The 15,396-nt window shown below is 38.4% G+C and overlaps 1 protein-coding gene across 2 annotated transcripts in view; it reads left to right on the top strand.

Moving 5' to 3' along the window:
- PRKN (parkin RBR E3 ubiquitin protein ligase) overlaps positions 1 to 15,396 on the top strand; it is a 1,357,610-nt gene that overhangs the window by 308,231 nt on the left and 1,033,983 nt on the right. The gene's annotated exons all lie outside the window — the stretch shown is intronic.

Genomic DNA, 15,396 nt, shown 5'->3' with positions numbered 1-15,396 from the left:
GTATTTGTATTACATAGCATTCTGGGATCTTTATTTTTAAAACATTTATACAGTAAGTATTAAATATAATTTTTATAGCAGATTGGTTTCATATTGAATCATTCTTTGTTTTATTTGTTTTTCTCAAATTTGAGAAAAAAAAAATTTGTTAACTGTGGAGTTTACTGTTGTGCCTCAATAAAAGTTGGAGGTGGGGTGGTGTTTCACCAATACTGAGTGTTGGTGATAAGGTCCAAATACTAGCCTGGAGTCTGTAGCTTTCCCTGACCTGCTTAACAGAAATGGAAAGCTATCATGGATTGCAGTCTTTGGATTTTTCTATATTATAGCTTATCTCTTTCATCAGATTTTAAATTCTCAGAGGCAAGGACCATATTGTATTTGCTTGTCTTTTGCTTCTGCACTTCCCATCTACCTCGAAATACCCAATACAGCCATATGCACATAGAAAGTGTATTAGCCAGAGCTCTTTAAATTGCAAGAAGCAGAAAGCCAACTCAAACTGGCTTAAGCACAAAAGGGAATTTCTTGGATCAAATATTTGTGAATTACTGATATTAACTTTGGCCTTGGACATGACCTAATCCAGGTGCTTCAACTAGATTTAGACATATTGAATCTGTCCCTTGGTCTTTCTGAGTTTGCTTCTTTTTCTCAACTTGCTGAACAATTGCTAAATGAAGAGAGCTTGTTGAATTATTCAGCAATCATTAAGCAATGCTTCCTGAGTTTACTTCATTAAGTAGGCTGCACCTGTATGGTGACAGAAAGGCCACTGTAGGCTTCAGGCTTACATTCTTCCAGTTTAGCAAACCTAATGGAAAGAGTGTCTATTATTTAATGGTGCCACTAAAGTCTTAGGAATGACACTTGTCAGACCCTCTCAGGTTATACACTGATTCCTTTTTTTTTTTTTAATTTTATTTATTTATTTTGTATGTGAGAGAGAGAAAGAGAGAGAGCATGAGCATGCACACAAGAAGGGGAGGGGCAGAGAGGGAGAGAGAAAGAGAGAGAGAGAGAGAGAGAGAGAGAGAAAATCCCAAGCAGGCTCTGTACTGTCATTGCTCAGCCCAATGTGGGGCTTGAACCCACAAACTCTGAGAATCATGACCTGAGCCAAAACCAAGAGTCAGATGCTTAACTGACTGAGACACTCAGGCACCCCTTGCACACCAATTCTTACACCTACCACACTGACCACTGGGATGTAATGTGGGTTGGCCAACCCTAGTCAAAGCCTACACCTAAGGTATCAAAGTGTGTGTGCACGTGTTTTTGTGCACACATATATGTGTGTTAGGGCTACTTTATCCCCACCTGAGCCATATGGCTTAAATGTGGTAGAATTGTGGTTTCTTAGAAGCCTGCTAGATTATTCTTATGAAATAAAGAATTGGGGGCAGATAAAGTTCATAAATATTATGGCTGCTTTTTTTACACATGTGTGTGTGTGTCTGTGTGTGTGTGTATACACGCACCTGCATATATGTGTATATTGTGTATATCGGGGGAGGAGGAGATTATTATTGTCATTATTATTATCTATATCTCACTTTGGCATTTTTGTAGAAGTCAGGATAGACCGTCATAATACTGGAACAAATATTCTAATATTCCCAGGGGCATAACAACAATAAAAAAGTCTGTTTCTTGGGGCACCTGGGTGGCTCAGTTGGTTAAGCGTCTGACTTCGGCTCAGGTCATGATCTCATGGTTTTTTGGGTTCAAGCCCCGTGTCAGGCTCTGTGCTGACAGCTCGGAGCCTGGAGCCTACTTTGGATTTTGTGTCTCCCTCACTTGCTGCTCCACCTCCGCTCATGCTCTCTCTCTCCTCTCTCTCTCTGTCTCTCAAATAATGAATAAATATTTTAAAAATTAAAAAAATTAAAAATATATGTATTAGCCACTTCTTTGTTCAATGTTTATTGAGCGCTTACTGTATGCCAGGTGTGTTTCTTGTTGCGGTGGATGCACCACAGTGTCTGAGTAATAAAACACATCGTCTAGTGAGGAAGACAGACCTTAAACTGGATAGTGCTGAGAAAATGTTGGTAACTCAGATCTTAAATTATAAATGTGTTCTCATATGTATGCTTGGCTAGACAGATTGGATGTGAGGACCAGCCCTTAATTCTAGAGTATGTACCTAAGCATGTGTACCTAGCAATCTGAGCTGCTTAACCCCACAGTAACCCTGGCAGGTAGGGGACATCTTCTGTACAAATCTCCATCTTTGCCCCGCGTACAAAGGTGAGAAAATACAGGGGGATTTCATGGCAACTTTGAGGTTTGTATCAGCTACTATGACTGTAGAACAAGTTACTTGAAATGTGTAGCTTGAAACTATAGTTATATATTATCTGTTATGGCTTTTGTGCAGGAGGCATTTTGGAAGGACTGTGGGGCAGTTCTGGATTCGGGTATTTCATGACAGGTGTTAATGGGCCGCAGTCATCTAAAGGTTTGACTGAGACTGGAAGAGTCACTTCTAATGTGGTTTAATCATATTAAATTAACATGTTGGTACTTGTTGGCACGAGGCCTCAGTTCTTCTCTATCTGGGACTCTCCACAGGACCATTTGAGTGTCCCCAAAGCAATATGGCTGACTTCCCTTGGAGTGAGCTATCCAAGAGGCCAAGAGGGAAACCGTACTGTTCTTTATAATGTAGCTTCAGAAGTCACACACTCTGTCACTGCCACCATATCATATTGGTCAACCAGGGCCCAGCCATATTCAGTATGGGAAGGGATTTCACGAGGGTGTGCTTCCCTGAAGGCCATCTTGAAGGCTAGTGACAACACCTCGCTACCTGCTGGCAGGACAGCTCTTTCTAGGATAAGGAAATTACTTAGGTGAGTTGATTGAGATAACGCATCCTTTAAACAAAGCTTAAACATTCTGAAATTCAGATTCCTCTTTGTTAGCTTTTCCCTGCAAACACACATTAGGGCAAGTAAATCAAGTAAACACTGACATTCATTCATATATCAGAGAACCACATACAGCATATAGTGTCCAATCTATTACCCAGGAAAATGGGATACAAATGCTCTTTATTAACCTTTAGGCACATAAACCACTTAAAAGTGTTTTATCATAACCTCAGTCACATCTGTAGTCTACTTTTCTGTTCTCTTAAGTGATTGGCTTTATTTCTTGGGCATAGAATTTACACTCCATTCGACAGTTCTCAGTAAGTTACTTTGTGAAAGCAAAATGAACATATTTCACTGGGACTTCATGAGATAAGGTTTTGGGGGTATATCACAAATGCCATCATTTTTGCAAGGAAGCCTTTTATCTATAATGGCATGATGATGGCTTATTGTGAGTGTCCCAAATGTTACCTCCACAAAGAAATAAAATCTAATGCTGCATAGAGTGCAGTTACACAGACTGTCTGGGAGCAGTGACTAAGTGTTTCTGTTACAACTCCACTGAGTACTCAGTTAACCTTAAAAACATTTGAGTTGGTGGTTACTCCATGATAAAGATAGTTTAGAGGGATGCATATTTATATATCACACTCTAAGCTCATAAAACGTAAGTATTTATTTTTGGCTAGGACCTTTCTAAAGGGAAGCAAATCTCTATCTCAGTTTGAAGTTAACTCCCTGGAGTACAGAGGGCCGTTATGAATTGTACCTCCTCGTGTGAACTACATAATGTTTATAGTCCCAACATTAAAAAACAGAAAGATTCATGAGCAAGTATATTCTCATCATTATGATTCAAGGAATCTTCTCCAAATACATCAAAAGTTTGTTAATGATATGTAAGAATAGGAAATTTGTGCATTGTTTCAAATTACAATAATGAAGGAAAACAAAATATATTAGAAACTTTTGAAAATATATAGTGATTTCACTAGCAAGTAAATCTAAAAAATATACTTTTCAACATTATATTGACTATATAGAAAAACTTTAAAGGCTTCCAAGTAAACTTTGTTTCATGTATCACCTATTTTTAGATATGTATTAGTATCAAAATGACCATATAATCTTATATTAAAAATAAATGTGGTTTAGTGAGCAACTAATATTCTTTAATCTGAGTTACTAGTGTATTCAGTGTTTCTAATAGGACACTTTTGGAAGTATTTTTTAGTGGGTATTTTTCTAAGTAATAGTAAAGCTGATTATTAGCTGTTTTTCAGGGGAAAAAAATCATTACAGTTTTGATGATGTTCCTGGGGTTATAAAACTATTTTCAGTAAAATATATATATATATTTATAAATATTTATATTTAAATATATATCTATATTCATATATAATACTTATATCATTCAATATGAATCATTATTATGTAACAATTCCACTATTAATATTTATATATTTATTACATAACATATTAATATATTAATATAAGTATTAATAATTAAATGTATAAATGTATTATAGTATATGATACAATATGTAAATATATATTAAATATATAAACATATACTGATATATATTATTATACTGGATTATACTACTTTAATATTATATTATTATTAATATTTATATATACATATGTATTTTTATATGTGTGTTACATGTGTAAATTTACTGGATAAAAATCCTGGTATTTACTCTTCCCACAATGCCATGTCGAATGCCTCTAGCTACTTTAGGAGTTTCATGAAGTTTGTCCAGATTCTTCAATATGACTTTTCCTCTTTAGTGAGATGATAGTATCATGTAGGATTAAATGAAGATTTATCTCTATTGTTCTGTTGATGGATTCACATTCACAGATTTAGTATGAAGCCTAAAATGTCTTTCTCGTGTTCTAAGAATCACCTAGCCCTGCCTAGTGTCAGTTGGTTGCCTAGTTCACCTTCAATGGTAGAACGTGATCCTGCTACAGCAGGTTCCTGGCTCCTGGAGCCAGCTTGAGCAGAAGAAGAATTAGTGTGAAGTACGCTGTCAGAGCTTGACACACCCTTCATGGAACTGCTGTGTGTTGAAGCCTTTATCCCTGAGGTGCTCAAGATTCTGCATCACATGCAGAGTCAGAGAAAGCTCAGCAAAAAGTCTCAGTCTGATATGATTCTGACTGTTGAAGCCAAACATCCATATTGGTATGTTTAACTCTCTTCCAAAATACATTCTTAAGTACAAGTACCTTTATAAGTAATTAAAATACAGAATTCTATTTTGGCAATGATGGACTGAGTCTAAAATATATACTAAAGTATTGCAAGGAGCTCTCTGACATCAATGTAGCATTAGGCATTAGGCCAAGCTAAAGACTTAGAAATAGTGTCTTTATCCACTGTATCACATGACTCCAAATGTTATACTTGACAAATGTACTTGCCCATAAAAATGCAAACAGCGACTACAAGAAGGCATAAGGCATGTAAAAGAAGTTAGGCATATTACTCTTCTTCTACTGGATCAGCAGTGAAAAGAGATCATACAGCAAAGAAATTTGTGTACTAATCAATAGCATCCAAAGTAAAAGAAAAATCATGAAATTATAGCATTAAGAAAAATGAAGGATGTGACACGCATAGAATGCTATTGTGAAGACACACAGACTACCTAAAATCCATAATCCCAGCCAAGTGCACTATTTAAATTCTAGAGTTGTCAATATTTATTCACAGGAAAAACATGTAATGATCTTTTAGAAACAATGTGCTAATCTTAGGTTAGCACTAAGCTAAGATTTTTTACAGGTGTGGAAAGAAGTGAGAAATTTGCTCCATTACATATTTCCAGGCAGGGTGCAGTGTGGAGTTCTGGCTTTCAATTACACATAGTAAGAAAATGATCTTCTGTAATAAACTCATACTGCAGATTTCATAATCCACCTGAAATCACTATTTAAATGTTTTTAGCTCTTTATCTGTGCCCAACTGAGGCAATTCTTACATGAATCAACGGGGGAGTTTTATCAGAATATCCCTGGCATTCTAACACTTTAAAAAGGGAATCAATAAATCCACTATGTAGAATTAGAAGGTGAAGCCCCTGGTGTTTATTAAATATTTGATTTATGTTGAGAGTAACGTATGTTGTTTTATTTCCTCTTCCTCAAAAGTGTGTTTCTTGCTTAACTTCCATTTCTGTAGAATTGTATGCTCTGTACTGTAAAATTTTCTACCAGAAACATAGCATTAAAATTTACTCTTAAGAATTATTTTTCACACATAAATAATACTAATCTAATAGTTAATATACCCTACAGGTATAATCATGCATTTAGCATCTACATTAAAAAAAGGTCAGAACATTTAGAAGAACAAATATAAATGAGTTTTTAAGAAATTTAGGTATGGGGACGCCTGGGTGGCTCAGGCAGTTGAGCGTCCATCTCTTGATTTGACTCAGGTCATGATCTCATGGTTTGTGGGTTCCAGCCCTACACTTGGGATAGTGCGGAGCCTGCTTGGGATTTTCTGTCTCCTTCTCTCTCTGCCCCTCTTCTGCTCCTGTGCCTTCTCTCTCTCAAAAATAAATAAATGTAAAGAAAAAGAAATTTAGGCACAGGCATATTTTTGCTGTTTTCACACTTGAAATTATAGATTTAATTTAAAAAAATGCAGCTGTAAAAGCAAAGAGAGTAATCATTAAGATTTTAGAGTCAGAGTCAGATTCTTTCCGACAGGTTATGTAATATGAGATTAGTTTTCACCCCTTATCGGAAATGTACATTTGTGAGATTAGGCTTACTTTCTATTATCCAGCACCTGGGTTAACCAAATATTAGGTTAATGATAGATTGCTCTTTCAAAGTATTTATGGTCTTCAAACGCAAAGTTCAGAAAAGCAGATAAGTATAGTCTTATCTGTGGCCTGCATTAAACAAGAATGCCATATCACAAAATGGTTCCAAAAGAAAAGAAAAGGAAAATGGTTGTGTTGACTCCATGATTATATAACATTGCCATTTTATTTTTCGAGTAAAGAAGCCAACACAACAATATTTCTCTGAAGCATTCTTATTGCTTTCAACCCATAAAGGTTCAATTCAGTAAGTTCCTGGCTTCTGTCTAATGTTGGGACGCGGTCAGCATTATACCTGTCCCGGTACGTTTCCTTCCTGAAACTGGCCTAGGATGGGGCCTTTATGGATGGGAACCCAGTGTAGAAAAGCATCATCCCCCTAACGATTTGGGTCTATAGGATGTAGTTCCACTTTATTCTTTCAACAGAACTTTGGCAACATTAGTCAATAAATGATAGAAGCTCTCTGCTTACCGTCCTGGGAAATACCGTGCCTCTTTCTCTTGATACAAGCAGACTGTGCCAGGGGATGTGGCTTTCCGTGGTAACTGAGAAGCAATCTCATGAGACTAGAGGAGTATAGGACAAAACAAAGGTCAAATTCCAGTTCAGGGTAACGCTGTAACAAAGCTACGCATGGGACTGTTTTCCTAGCATGAAGAGCTGTGTAGGAAGTTCAGAAAATTAAGTTTGTTCGGTTTTTTGTTGAGTAGCAGAAAACGCTTTGGGATCACATGGGCCTGTGTGTGAGTGGTGGCGTTACCACTTATTAATTAGCAGGATGATGTTGGATAAGTTACTTGTCTTCTCTGAGCTTCTGTTTCCTAATACGTAAATTGTGGCTAATAACATCTAGTTTATGTAGTCGTGAGGGAGCCTTTTGCTTTGGAGTTACCTTTGGACCTAGAGTCAAAGTTTCTAGGGTCAGGCTCAGAGCCAGCTGCCTCTAAACCAGGTGGGGGAGGTCCCACATTCACCTTCCCTTCTCTCACGGAGCCCTCCCTCTGGCCTTCTTCATCAGCATGGAGACTTTGCTGGGCATTCCTAATTGCCACTTGCAATAGCAATTGAAAATGACCACTGGAACTCTCCTTGTCCTGGGTGTCTTGACAATCTGGACGGTGGGGTCTGGAGAGGTAGGACATCCGGCAGCCTTTGGGTGCCTCGTCCAGGTACCTAGGCCAAGCCCTATGCTCCTCCATCATTGCCTGCAGCCCTTTCCTTTGCTCCCAGTACGCTGAAATCTAGCTTATCACCACTGCATCCCCCTGGGCCAGCTCACAGCACATCTTCCTCCAAGAATTAACTCAGGTACCTCCTAAAGTAGCCTCCCAGTCACTGTGATCACAGTCATGGATCTACCTAAATTCTCTGCTATACTGAGAATATAATATAAAAAAAATAGGCTTCTGTTCAGGCTCCATTTTCTCCCTTGGACTAAACATTTTAGAGGGGCTCACCTGTCACATCCACTGCTGTGCCCAGCACTCAGAGAAAGTCTGGTGTGGAACTGGCAGGAACTGAGTACTGCTGGAGGAATGAATGAATGAATGTGTCTACTAAGCCAGGGACCAGTCTTGATTAACTTTTCCTCCCATGAAGGTTTATATCTGACTTGTTCTCCTGTGCTTTTTCTGGCAATCAAATTAAGATGTAGCATTCTAAAGATACCTAGGACGCATTTCAGATGCCACGTTTGTAGAGCTTTCATGATAAAACGTACTATTGATTTAACTTTTAAGTCTTCAGTTCATGCCTTGGGCTTTGTGATATACACTTTGACTCATAAGCTTAGGGACTATTTGAAGACACAGAAAATCTTTGAGTGACTGAGTGTGTGTCGGGGGGGGGGAGAGAAGGGGAGGTAATAGGAACATTAAATCATTAATTTTATATTCTTCTTACCTCTATCATGTCCTCTGTGTGCAGGATTTGTGCTAACAAACTGAGCTCCAGAAAAATCACTAAAGAAAGAAAAATAAACCTTTTATTTATTTTAATTTTTTTAACATTTATTGGAGAGACAGAGAGCAACAGAGAACGAGCAGGGGAGGGGCAGAAAGAGAGGGAGACACAGAATTCAAAGCAGGCTCCAGGCTCCCAGCTGTCAGCACAGAGCCTGACGCGGGGCTCGAACCCACAAACCATGAGAACACGACCTAAGCTGAAGTCGGATGCTTAACCAATTGAGCCACCCTGGTGCCCCCACTTTCATTTAGAACAGTAACCTGTAGCATAGAAAGTTATCACAACCTCCCAATAAACACTGGATTGGGAAAATAAATGCATAATAAAGTTTTTTGTTTATTTTCCATAGTTCAGAATTCCTGGATTTTCAATTCTTATATTCTTTATGTACTTAAGAAACTGTTTCTTTTATTTGATTCATGCCATCCTTTTAAAACTTTTCTTTTTGTGCATATTTTATAACGTTCACACCAGTATGTGCAATGCCTGGTTGTAACTTACCAATAAATAAACTGAACTGGGGTACAAACTCAAATGAATGTTTTGTTAAGTTTTCATTTAAATTCCAGTTAGTTAACAGATAGCGTAATATTAGTTTCAGGGACACAATATAGTGATTCAACACCCGATGCTCATCACAGCAAGTACACCCCTTAATCCCTATCACCTGTTTCCCCCATCCCCCATCCCCACCCCCACCTCCCTCTGGTAACCATCACTGTGTTCTCTATAGTTAAAAGTCTGTTTCTTGGTTTGCCTCTTTCTCTCTCTCCCCTCCCCCCCTTTGGTCATTTGTTTGTTTTATTTTTTTTAATATTTATTTATTTTTGAGAGAGACAGAGCCCAAATGGGGGAGGGGCAGATAGGGAGAGGGAGACACAGAATCTGAAACAGTCTTCAGGTTCTGAGCTGCCAGCACAGAGCCTGATATGGGACTCGAACCCATGAGCTGTGAGATCATGACCTGAGCCTAAGTCCTATGCTCAACTGACTGAGCCACCCAGGTGCCCCCTTTGTTTGTTTGTTTGTTTGTTTGTTTGTTTTAAATTCCACATATAAGTGAAATCATATGGCATTTCTCTTTCTCTGATTTATTTCACTCAGCATTATGCTTTGTAGCTCCATCCATGTTGTTGCAAATAGCAAGATTTCACTCTTTTATGGCTGAATAGTATTTCATTGTGTGTGTGTGTGTGTGTGTGTGTGTGTGTGTGTGTATACACACACACACACACATATAGGTATATATATGTGTGTGTATATAGATATAGATATACATATATATACATATATATACACATATATACATATATACATATATGTATATGTATACATATACGTATATGTATACATATACATATATATACATATATATACATATATACACATATATATACACATATACATATACGTATATGTATATATGTATATATATGTGTATATATATGTATATATATGTATATATATATGTATACCACATCTTCCTTATCCATTCATTAATTGATGGACACTTGCGCTGTTTCCATAGTTTGACTACTGTAGATAACACTGCTATAAACACCAGGGTGCATGTATCCCTTTGAACTAATGTTTTTGTATTCTTTGTGTAAATACTAGTGTAATTGCTGGAGTGTAGGGTAGTTCTATTTTTAACTTTTTGAGTCACCTCCATACTGTTTCCCAGAGTGGCTTCACCAGTTTACAATCCTACCAACAGCACACAAGGGTTCTTCTTTCTCCACATCCTTACCCACACCCGTTTCTTGTGTTGTTGATTTCAGTCATTCTGACAGATGTGAGATGATATCTCATTGCAGTTTTGATTTGTGTTTCCCTGATGATGAGTTATGTTGAGCATCTTTTCATGTGTCTGTTGGCCATTGGTATGTCTTCTTTGGAAAAAAATGTCTATTCATGTCTTCTGTCCATTTGAAATTGGATTATCCATTTTTGGGTGTTGAGTTTTATAAATTCTTTATATATTTTGAATACTTACCTTTTATTTGGTCACTTGAAAATATCTACTTCCATTCCGTAGGCTGCCGTTTAGTTTTGTTGATTGTTTCCTTTGCTGTGCAGAAGTTTTTTAATTTGAATAAGTCCCAATAGTTTATTTTTGCTTTTGTTTTCTTTGCCTAAGGAGACCTATCTAGAAAAACTTTGCTATGGCCAGTGTCAGAGAGATTTCTGCCTCTGTTCTAGGATTTTTATGGTTTCAGGTCTCACATTTAGGTTTCTAATCAATTTTCAGTTTATTTTTGTGTATGGTGTAAGAAAGTGGTCTGGTTTCATTCTTTTGCATGTAGCTGTTTGGTTTTCCCAAAACCATTTGTTGAAGAGACTGCTTTCCAGTGGACATTTTAATAACATTCCTAATCATGAACATCTAGTAAAATGCACCTATGTTGTTTAGAAAAGACATGACTCTGGCCTAGAGAAATAATATTACCAAACTTACATAATCTCTATTTACCCACTGTGTGCCTGGTAAATAACAAACATTATCCCACGAAAAACTTTAGATTGAGTTTAGAACAATCAAATCATACCCTTGATTTTGACTGGAATCTCAGTACAATGTACATCTGTCTTAGTCTCTGTCTCTGTCTCTGTCTCTTTCACACACATGTGCATGCACATGCACACACACACACACACACACACACACAGATCATGCATAAGACTGGGGAGGAGCATAGGGCAGGCATGGAGGGTTAGGACGGTCTCATGGATGCCAGGATAATGAAAGGTACAGAATGTTCTAGAAGCACAGAAGATGCTTAGTGCAGCCTAAGGTATGAAAGGGAATTCCCAGAGGAATCGATTGAGACAGAGAACCCACTTCTCAAAAGCACTAGTATAGTTTCTGATATTTTCATTTTGTGGAAGGAACACACACAAAATATTCGGTGAAAATATTTAATTCATATAATATTTATTTGCAGATTTAAAAAAAGCACCTATAGCAATTGGGTTTTGTTTTGTTTCTGTTTCTTTACTAGAGTTTATGTTAAGTCGGGCAAATACTTAATGCTTGAGAGTGACCAGGAAATAGTTATCAAATAGTTATATTAATACTGCATCTTTGTGGGACACATTTTAAAATCAAACTTTAACTGGTAGATTAAAGTAGTAATTTATATAAATTGTTTTCCCCGGTGCTGTAGGAAACTTGTTATTCCCAATGGGACACGGGGAACTATTTATATAGTTTTTTACTTATTTTTTATATAAATTTTTACTTATTTTTATATAAAATTTTGAGATACTTTTTGAGAAGCTTTTGAATCTCAAACTTGTTTTTTTAGTGAGAAAAACTTAGTAAAATTCAAGTTTGTTTTTAAGAGATAAAAACAATAATTTCCTTTGGTTCAGAAAGCAAGATATCATCTTCCCAAGGAAATCTGTGAAAGACGAAAAGGCAGGGACGGGGGCCCCAGAACGAAGCATGTAATAAGCTTCCCCTCCCTCCCCATCATGTCTGCATGAAGCCTGGTCATGAGTACAGGCAGGCTGTCAGTCTTGTGAAGAAGAGAAAGGAGAGCGGAGGAAGAACCTGCTGGAAAAGTGTGCAGTAGAGTTACTTAAATGGCAGTGTCACACTTGATGTTTGGGATAAGTGAAATCTCACAGATGTTCTCCTCCTTAGGATAGCAGAGCCTATCAAAGAGAGCAGTAAAAAGTTACTACAATTAGCTCTAGCTCATTAGTGATATTATCAGTTTGGATGATTATTTTTTTTTAATTTTTTTTAATCTTTATTTTTGAGAGACAGAGAGACAGAGCACGAGCAGGGGAGGGGCAGAGAGAGAGGGAGACACAGAATCCGAAGCAGGCTCCAGGCTCTGAGATGTCAGCACAGAGCCCTACGCGAGGCTCGAACTCACGGACTATGAGATCATGACCTGAGCTGAAGTCGGACACTCAACCGACTGAGCCACCCAGGTGCCCCAGTTTGGATGATTATTAATAAGCAATAGAAAAGGATTTTTTTTGGTGCAGTTCTGTTTATGTATGATTGTCCTCCTGGTTAATACTGGAATTTCTTTTTTTTTTTTTTTTTTAATTTTTTTTTTCAACGTTTATTTATTTTTGGGACAGAGAGACAGAGCATGAGCGGGGGAGGGGCAGAGAGAGAGGGAGACACAGAATCGGAAACAGGCTCCAGGCTCTGAGCCATCAGCCCAGAGCCCGACGCGGGGCTCGAACTCACGGACCGCGAGATCGTGACCTGGCTGAAGTCGGACGCTTAACCGACTGCGCCACCCAGGCGCCCCTTAATACTGGAATTTCTAACTAGTGTAAAAGTTTTTAAATGATTATCTCTTTGCTTAATGACATGCAGGGGAGGTTTAAGCTGCAGAGAATGGATGTGTTTCTGTGATCTCAGAAAAGTGGCGTGCCAACCTATTGCCATTGGAGGTTAGAGATTTAGTTTATTATTTGGTTCTAGAGAGGAAGGCAGAGGTAATCCATATTTCACTTTCAGGTGAATTCCACAAGCATCTCTGTGGCATTTCAGTTATTCCCCAACCAGTTAACATGGAGCTGTGCCTTCTCATTACAGAGACAGGCTTGACTGAAGGCAAGTGGGAAAATAGCATATCCAGAAATATTTAAAACGCAGCAGTGATAGAAACATGGATGCCTTGATAGTAACAGTAGAACCAAATGAGTGGAAAAGAGGGTAAAATAGAGACTTCACAGCTCCCCACTGTTGTCTTCCTGTCTCTAGTACCTACCCTGCTTGGCTAAACAGATTTCCTTCATGAGCGTCATTTTTCTCATCTGTGAAATGGAAAAAACAAAAAACAAAAAAGGTAATACCTACCATACAGGGTAGTTTTCGGAAATGCAGCACAGGAGCACCTGGGTGGCTTAGTTGGCTGGGCGTCCAACCCTTGGTTTTGGCTTTGGTCATGATCTCACAGTCGTGGGATCTAGCCCTGCATTAGACTCTGCACTGGGTGTGGAGCCTGCTTGGGATTCTCTCTCACTCCCTCTGCCCCTCTCCCCTGCTTGTGCTCTGTCTCTCTTCCTAAAATAACATAATTTTTTTTAAATAAGAAATGCAGCACGTAACACATGTTTTCTAGTATTATTATATCTTCCTATGTTTTCATTATTATTTCTTCAGAAAGTATATGTAAGTGAATTGCTGTTCCTCATTAACAGTTGTCCTTTTATGAGATTAATGTTGGTTCACCTGATTTTAAGAATTTGCTTGTTTTGGCTCATGTTGATGGTCAATTGTTAGCATCAATGGATGCTTGCTTATCACCTGACTTATTTATAACTGTAATGTGGGGAAAATGTTCCTAATTATAGGCTAAAGTAAAAATTCATTTTTAATCCTAAAAGTTAAACTCAAATAAAAACTCAGAAATATTTCCACTTGTTCAGAGGGTAGATACCCTTGGCATTTTGACCAGTGAGACTCTAAGTGTGACATAGAACTCTGGGGGTCCCCGTGGATGTCTCCTTACCGATCTTCTGTTTCTGCTGTGTTATGAGGTAAACCTGAAAAATCTCCTCAGTGAATGTGGTGAGTTGTAACTTGGGTTTGTATCTGAATTCTACTGATGTCTTTTTGGAAATAGAATTGTGAACTACCAGTGTAGAGCATCAGTGAGCTGGTGAGTCTATACTTCCTTCCAGCCCCCTGTTGTGAGCACTGTAGTTCTTCTGACTTTAATAAAAGTTAAAAAGAATCAGAACAGGAGTGCTTCATGGTAAAAACAAACAAACAAACAAAACCAAAAACCAAACCAAAACAAACAGACAAACAAACAAAAAAAACCCATCATTTTTAGCTAAGGCATCTAGAAAGATAAAGGTGGGATCATCGACCATAGTCCCTTCTTGTGGTTTATGATACTCAAGGATTGCTTATGTACAGTAGGAACATGATAAGAAGAAACATTTTTTGTTCCACAGATGGGATTTTAAGTTGCTATAATTATAATGGGTGTATAAGTGGATGTAATTATATTACAGGCAAGTTCACTTTGGAGGTAGTAGTGAATTGCTTACTAAAAGTATCACTTAGAGAGGGAGAATGTAAGGTAATAGGCAGCTGCCAGTTAATCTAAAATAATGGGAATTAAGTGAGGAAAATTAGGACACAGAAGAAATTGTGAAGAATTTCTTACATTGAGAGGGAAGAGGACAGCAACAGTTACAGAAGCACATAATTGAACAGGAGGGTCATTGCCATTTCCTGCTGTGTGCTCCCATGACCATGGGTGGGAGCGGGGCGGGGGTGGGGGTAGGGGGTGAGAAGAACATCTGAAAACAAGAGATATTTCCGAGGGAGGCGATGCCCAGACATTGTCTTTCAGAATAAGTGGAGTGAGCCAGGCTGGGGAAGGGTGAGGGGGACTCGGAATTGTCTTTCATAATAAGTGGAGTGAGCCAGGCTGGGGAAGGGTGAGGGGGACTCGGAGGCAGGGAATCAGAGATGCTGAAGCTCCCAGCACAGGAGGGAGACACCACAGGCTTGTCCAGAACCGGGAGGAGTGGGGAAGAGCCATTCACCTGCTGCTCCTTAAGTCATTGCATCCATGAGCTAATTCTGGTGACTGGGGACTCATGCTTGGCTGTTGCAGCTACTCTAAGGAAGGAGACTTGCGCGGTGGCCAAGGGAGAGGGCCCACGGTGTGGGGTGTGGTGATACAAACTGGTCAGCACTTACCTTA

The sequence above is a fragment of the Puma concolor genome, chromosome B2 (genome assembly GCF_028749965.1).
Source record: "Puma concolor isolate L17-30 chromosome B2, mPumCon1.1.hap2, whole genome shotgun sequence".
NCBI lineage: Eukaryota > Metazoa > Chordata > Mammalia > Carnivora > Felidae > Puma > Puma concolor.
This window is presented reverse-complemented; position numbering and strand designations above follow the sequence as displayed.